We start from the raw sequence: 7,114 nt of genomic DNA, 5'->3' as shown, positions 1-7,114 counted from the left end.
CAACCGCGTAAGGAACACAAAATCAAGGAACATAACACCGGTATGATGGAAACTAGGGCGGCAAGAGTGGAACAAAACACCAGGCATAAGGTCGAGCCTTCCACCCTTTACCAAGTATATAGGTGCATTAAAGTAAGCAAGATATAATAATGATATCCCAACAATAAACATGTTCCGACAAGGAACAAACTCCAATCTTCACCTGCAACTAGCAACGCTATAAGAGGGGCTGAGCAAAGCGGTAACATGGCCAAACAACGGTTTACTAGGACAAGGTGGGTTAGAGCCTTGACATGGCAATATGGGAGGCATGATACAACAAGTGATAGGTATCACGGCATAGGCATAGCAATAGAGTGAGCAACTAGCAAGCAAAGATAGAAGTGATTTCGAGGGTATGGTCATCTTGCCTACAAAGTTCCCCGAGTTGACGTAAGCTTGATCCTCATAAGCATACTCAACGGGTTCCTCGTAAGCGTACTCGTCTCCCAGCTCTACCCAAGGCAAGAACACTAGCAAGGGAAACACAATCAACCATGGTGCAATGCACAAGCAACATGATGCAAAACATGGCATGATATGCGGGATGTAATATGCAATGCATATGCGTGCTTCGGAAGGGAAAGATTGAACCAGGCCTCAACTTGGCAAACCAAGTGCGCTGCTGGAAAGATGAGTTTATCTCGGTCAAAAACAATATAAAGATCACCGGAATCGGATGCACGGTTTGCAAATGGCAAGCAGAACAATAATGGCACAAATCTGCGATTAACAGCACGATGCCATCTAGAATGCAACAAGAAACTAAGCTACTGCACTCCAACATAGCAACAAAGCACATCGCGCTGATCTACTCAAGATGCTTGACAAAATATGAACACTGAGATACGGCTAATTCACACAATAGCAGGTTCAAACAAGAATGGAAAAAGTGCAAAAGATATCAGCTTCACAGACTTAGTGAAAATAACAACATGTCAGGAATTAACATCAGGAAGCAATGTTTAGAGCAAGATATCAACATGCTACAGGAACATAACATAGCAACACAAGGCATGGTATGAATCTACTCCAAGCATATAACAAAAGTCCCTTAATGACCATAAGCCAGAAAGGATCAGAAGATAAGATGGCACCCATGTAAACATAGCAAGTTTCGTTAACACATTCAGACTTAGCAGAAAACTGGACATGGCAAATACAGAGTTACGAAGGCACGTTCGCGAGCTCGGTGCACTCACCACAAGGCATTACATGACACACCAAGCATACACCCAGCAAGAAGACATGATCAAGAAGCTAAACATGGCAAGAACAATCTCATAGCATTCATGGATCAACTACAACAACCTTGGCAAAATTGATTAACCCGTAAACAGTCTGCCAGGAACATTTTATAGCAAAAGTAGAGCAAGATTGAGTCATTCTAGGGTACTCCAAAATTGCAAACAAAGACATGGATGGATATAGCATAACCATATGCCCAAATCATCCTTACTGAACATGCTCAGAAGAGGCATGGATCACTCTGTAGCAACATGAATACATGGCATAAAAATAACATCAGGGAAATGACTTGGAAGAATTCTAAGTCCCTGAAATCAGCAACATCACGAGAGCTACTTTGCATGCATGAGCTAGTCACCACATTGATCAAAAAATACATGGCATACACCCCTGTAAAGATGGCATGGCATAGCCCAAAACACATGTAGAGCTCCTGCTCATATGCAGCACACATTAATCACGGCAAAAATGAAAAAGCTCATAATCTGATAAGAATTAGGAACTAACAGTTTACAACACTCTTGCAACAACATTTTAGGCATCAAGATGGACTCAAACAAGCATGGTGCAATTGAACATATAAAGGATGAGCCAGTGCACCCAACTAGCGGCCGTGGCCACGTCTCCTTTTATTCCCGAGCGCTCTCTTCCTCTCGCCTCCTCCTTCTCTTCCTCTTCCGCTCCCTCCGCGTAGCCCCTCCACCTCCCTCCTCCTTCGACGGCGCCTGGTCCAGATCGGGCTCAGGTCGTCGCCTGGTCCAGATTAGGCTCAGGTCGTCTCCATTGAGAGCAGGGGTGAACAGCGGGAAGCGGTGGGGAGAAGTGAGCGGCAGCCAACAGGGAGAGGCGGAGAGCCATGACATGGTGGACAGCGGGAAGCGGTGGGGAGAAGCGAGCGGCAGTCGACAGGGAGAGCCACGACGATGGCCGGCTTCAGCTGCCACTTCCTCCCCTCGTCGGCGCCGCGAGGCCACTGAGCCCACGCCCGAGCTTCCCGTCCGTGAGCAATCGCTTCGCCCACCGGCCGTCCCCATCCGTGTGCTTCTTCTCGGGACGTCGATGCCACGGAGCTCGTCAAGGTGCTCTCTCGTCCCTCTTCACCTCCTCCACGCATCTGTCTCTATTCGATTTGGTCCTCTGATTCAGATTTCTCACACAAGCGGATGGTTGTTGTCCTCTGTTCGTGTTCGCGCTCGTGCAGCTCCCTCTCTGCCGCTACAGGAGGATTGGATTGGATTGGTTTGTACTTGCTCTATTATCTATTTGAGAATCTGAGATGCGGCCCTCCAAATCTTCGGCCCCAGAAGGAGGATTTGAGAGTGGAGAAGGGTCACCTGAATGTGATTTGGAGGAAGGAGTTGTCCAGGAATCAAAATGTTATTATTTTACTATTCTGCAGGGGAGAATCTAAAGATTATTTGTTTCTTTTTATGCCTGCAGATCGTGTTTAGTGTTTGGGATTCACACCCTGCATTGATAAGGTCTGAATTTAACATCCACTTTTAACACTGGGTTCCTCAAGTGTTTCAGTTTGTACTTTGCCGACGTACAATCTATTCGCCACATTTTCTAGCACACTTATTCCAACTGAAGTCAGCTCCTGCTTGCACTTCTCCACTGAGTGAATGCTAATAGTTCTAAAAAGATAAACCACCCATAGAATTGGTTCTAATTAGATCCTCTGAAAGATGCAAGTAGCTAGAGTACCTTAGTCCATAGGAGTCCTGGAATTGGTTCAGAAGTTCTTGAGTAAATTGGATCAGTGAGAATATTAATTGAGTCGCTGCTCAAGAAACAAATTAGAATAACGACAATGTAGCTAATACCATTTGTCCCTGCATGATGTATTTTGATCTCAAATGCATTTATATGGCTTGATTTTTGCAGAGATCTTGTCACCTGCGCCCTTGTTTGGTCGTACATAAAATTGTCATCTTGCTTTAAATTCAAGTGGTCAGGTCTTTGATAGTACGCATGGCTGAACCCACCTTTTGTTGAATTTGGGAACCATCTAATATAGCTATTTTTTAAGAAGGAGCTTGAACAGATCTCAGTATATGTTAATTTTGTAGAAAAAGGAGCCTGACTGACTAGGTAATTCCCAACGAACTGAAGCAGCTAAGCTTGCAGGCATGTGTAGGCATGTGAACTATAAACAGAACCAAGTTCTGCATATATTGTATTTGCAGAAAATGTTTTTGGCCTGTACGGTTCTAACAAATTTGAGGTGATAAATTCTGAACACTAAAAGAATTGGTTTTGTAGGACCAGTTTTCTTGTATGACCTTGCACTACTGTATTGATTTTCTTGTACTTGCATGGTCGGACTAATAATCAGCAAAGTACATTACTAATTCAATAGGACTAATTTATTTGAACTAAAGCCTTAGTATGTATGTTCATAATATGTGCAGATCACCACATGTAGACTATTCATTCCTTGCCAAACCGCACATGCTAGCTAATGTTTGAAGATGACGTTGTAAAAAATGCATAAGCTAGGGATGCCATGGTGATGCTGCTGGTCGAGAAGTACGCATGTACTTCCTCCAGCCCATAATTTCAATTTTATCTTGTTGAATGGCAAATTTATGCTTGGCTAGGTTCGGATTCTGGCGTTTAGTGCATCCGCACTAAACTGATTGCTGGATTTGGTAGGGGGTGATATCATTTCGTTCATGGGTGAACCTGAACACTGATGTAGCTTCCCAGATTCCTCTACGCTCCAGTCATTCATATATTTTGTGATGCCTTAGTTCTATCTTCAGGAATAAATTTAGCATCAACACGGTGATTTGAGAATGCAAACAAGCACAATAGGATCTTCCATGTCAATTGGTATATTTATCTCTCTCCTTTTAGATTCCCTGCTAAATGAAATTTCCAATGACGCTTGATTATGGTACATGCTAAAGAATTAGTGGTGGCATTTGGTTATTTTGTACAGTACTTCTGAACACTAAAAGAATTAGCTTATTCAATTTCTTCCATTGTTGTGCCCGCCACTGATGTTCTCTATGGTTCCCTTGGTTGCAGTTCCCTCCTTACCTGCCAATGCTTCCTCCTGCCTTGCCTGCGTGTGTCCTCACCTTTGTTCATCAATTCGTGTGCAGGTATGGATTGGTGATGTTTTTGACGCCCATAGATCCATTACCTCGTGCATGTGTATTTTGTGTGCCAGTTTACCAGTTAGTGAGTGATAATGTCCGTATGAATGTTTCATCGTTTAGCAAGTGATCGGCAACAGGCATCTCTTACTTTTGGATTGAAGTGCAGATCTTGCTAAAGAGTTGACCATGGAGTCATTTATGTATTCTTATGCCCCAATGCTTCATTAAGTATTCTTATTATGCAATATAAAATTATTTCTTACCGTCTTCTATTGTTTCCTCTGTTTTTCTCAGTTATTCAGAGAACCCCACATGTTACATGAATTCTAGACTACTTTCCTAGAGGTAGTTGTTAGAATCATCTTCTTGAATTTGCCTGCTTAGCATCTAATATTTCACACTCGCCAATTGTAATATCTCATGCTTGCCAATTTTTAGAATCAGGTTCTTGAGTTTGCTTGCTTAACAGTGTCCCTGTGCAATTGCTCACCAACCTCACCAATTGTGAGTTTGTCCCACGTAGTGGAGTTTCTGTGAGTTTTTATAGTCTATAAATTCTTGGAAGTTCTCTTGTTGCTGCTATAATGTGGGTGTGTTCGGCTTCCTTCTTCATTTAAGGTGAATCCTTGCTTCCAGGTTGGCCTATGAAATGATGTAGTTTCTGCTGGAAAATAAGTTGTTATGCAATTATAGTTAGGTTGCCAATTTTCCTTCATAACTGCATTTAATGGTGGCTGTTATGCTCACTTTGCTCAAAGAAAGGTTGTCTAGCCAAGCTACTTTGTGATTTAAGAAATAGGCTGACACCAAATCAGTAATCCCCGACTTCTGCTTTGTTGGCCGAAATTTACTAATTTTGTTTTTCTTGTTATCTTTAGCCATTCCAAAACATTTATCTGGTTCTGTAGAATTACAGACCATAGAATTATAGCTGGCCATATTTTTGAATGCGTGAACCTCACATAGATATCATGCTAATGTAGTTTGACGGACGTTGTAAAACCAATGGATAGGCATCGTCTTCTACTAAGGCTCCTTTCACCCTTCTTTAGAACCCAACAAGCATTCATCAAAAAATTAAAGATCTTGGTTGGTGATTCGTTTCAATGGCCGGTATAGTAAGGCTACATTAATTATCATATTATTTTTCATTTCTTTTTTGCTTGCCCTTGTTTCACAACCTAATACTGATTGATCAGGTACATTGCAATGAGTGCTTACTTATGTTTTGTCTCCTGTTATTTTTTGATTCCAGTCTTCATACTTTCAGACACCTTTGATAATATAGGAAGAAGAAAGTATTCGCTCCAGACGAAGATGTCTAGCTTTCTTGTGTGCTATAACATTAATCAGTGCATCGGGCCCAACATTTTCTATCATTGGAACCTTGATGATTTATATCATTTGAACATAATCTAACCCCTCTGATTTTTGTCAGTACATGATTGTACACCTCCTATGCCCGCTTAATTGTGTGTTCATTTTGTTAATCAAGAAGCATCTGATTTTATGGATGGGTACGCTAAAAACATCTGTGCATAGCGTAATGCTCCAGCATGACCGCTTCATGTGTTGCCTCGAGTCGCGCAGCCACTACGCTCCCGCCGAGGCGGAGGCAGCTGCCACTCTCGACGCCCTCCGTTGCACGCTCTCGCCGGCGGCATTTGCAAAGCCTTGTCACCGCGCTGCAAGTGTTGCCCCCCTCCTCCCCAAGGGCAAGGTGAAGAAAGGTGCCTGTGTGGTTCTTCTGCAGCTCACAGCGAGGATTGTTGTGTCCAACCTGCACAATAATGCCAAGAAGTCCTTGGAGACGTAAGCCACGACGCATGTTTCTGCCATGATTTCCTTCAGTTGGTTTTCGTGGATTTAGGTGTTGAAAAATTATGGGATGTAGATGCAGGATTAAGGACATGTACCTGCACTACAACGAGAGATCTAGGTTGCTTCTTTGTGGCTTCCAAACTTGAAATTTTTGTTTGGAAGTTAGTTTAGTTTTTTGTTGTGGATTCACATCTTCTCACATGTACCATCCTCTTAGACCTTTAGATTTCCAAAAAAACTAAATGAAGATATGGTGGTATGGTCTCAATAGTACAACTTAAAGCCTTGCATTCTTTATATTTTCTCTGAAATTTGGTCTTGAAGAATCATGTATCTATGTTAGATCCGGTGAGAAAGGCGGCTTCCAAGCAAAGGATGGGGGAGTGTTGGCCACATTTGGTTTTTGACTTGGGTGTATAAATATTCTCACAATACTTGGCTCCCTCTCGGCCTTTGCACCATTGGCGCAATGAGTCATCTAGTGGAATGAAATGAAGAGGACATCCTAACGAACAATTCGATATATCACACGCCCAAAATGGAGCTACCATGACAGAGTTATGATGCGATGAACATGGCTAGAAAATATTAGGGACTTTGGAAAAAACGAGTCAACCTAGGGTTTACTGTAGCTGGATCTGGATCTGGACGGCATGCGAATCGAGGATCGCTGGAGATGGACAAGGACGGCGGCCGGCGAGGTCGGGGTCGCCGGATCCGGCCCTCCCGCGGCTGGATCTGGCCGGAGGTGGAGGAGGAAGGCGCGGGGCGGCGGCCGGAGTTGCGGGCGGCGGCAGTGGCGATCCGCAGCGGCGGCGTGGCGAGTAGGAGGCGCGGGCGGACGTGATGGCGGCGCAATGGCGGAGCTCTCCGGCGATGCGCCGGCGACGAAGGCG

General features: G+C 43.7%; 1 long non-coding RNA gene across 1 annotated transcript; it reads left to right on the top strand.

The window, feature by feature from the left end:
- Nucleotides 1-1,932: 1,932 nt before the first annotated feature.
- LOC119353803 lies at nt 1,933-6,515 on the top strand. Its single transcript, XR_005170532.1, has 2 exons — nt 1,933-2,366; nt 2,489-6,515. It is a non-coding gene; the product is annotated as an uncharacterized LOC119353803 (long non-coding RNA).
- The last annotated feature ends 599 nt before the right edge of the window (nt 6,516-7,114 follow it).

The sequence above is a fragment of the Triticum dicoccoides genome, chromosome 2A (genome assembly GCF_002162155.2).
Source record: "Triticum dicoccoides isolate Atlit2015 ecotype Zavitan chromosome 2A, WEW_v2.0, whole genome shotgun sequence".
Classification (NCBI taxonomy): domain Eukaryota; kingdom Viridiplantae; phylum Streptophyta; class Magnoliopsida; order Poales; family Poaceae; genus Triticum; species Triticum dicoccoides.
The sequence above is the reverse complement of the archived record's forward strand: the minus strand, read 5'-3'. Positions and strand labels throughout refer to the sequence as shown.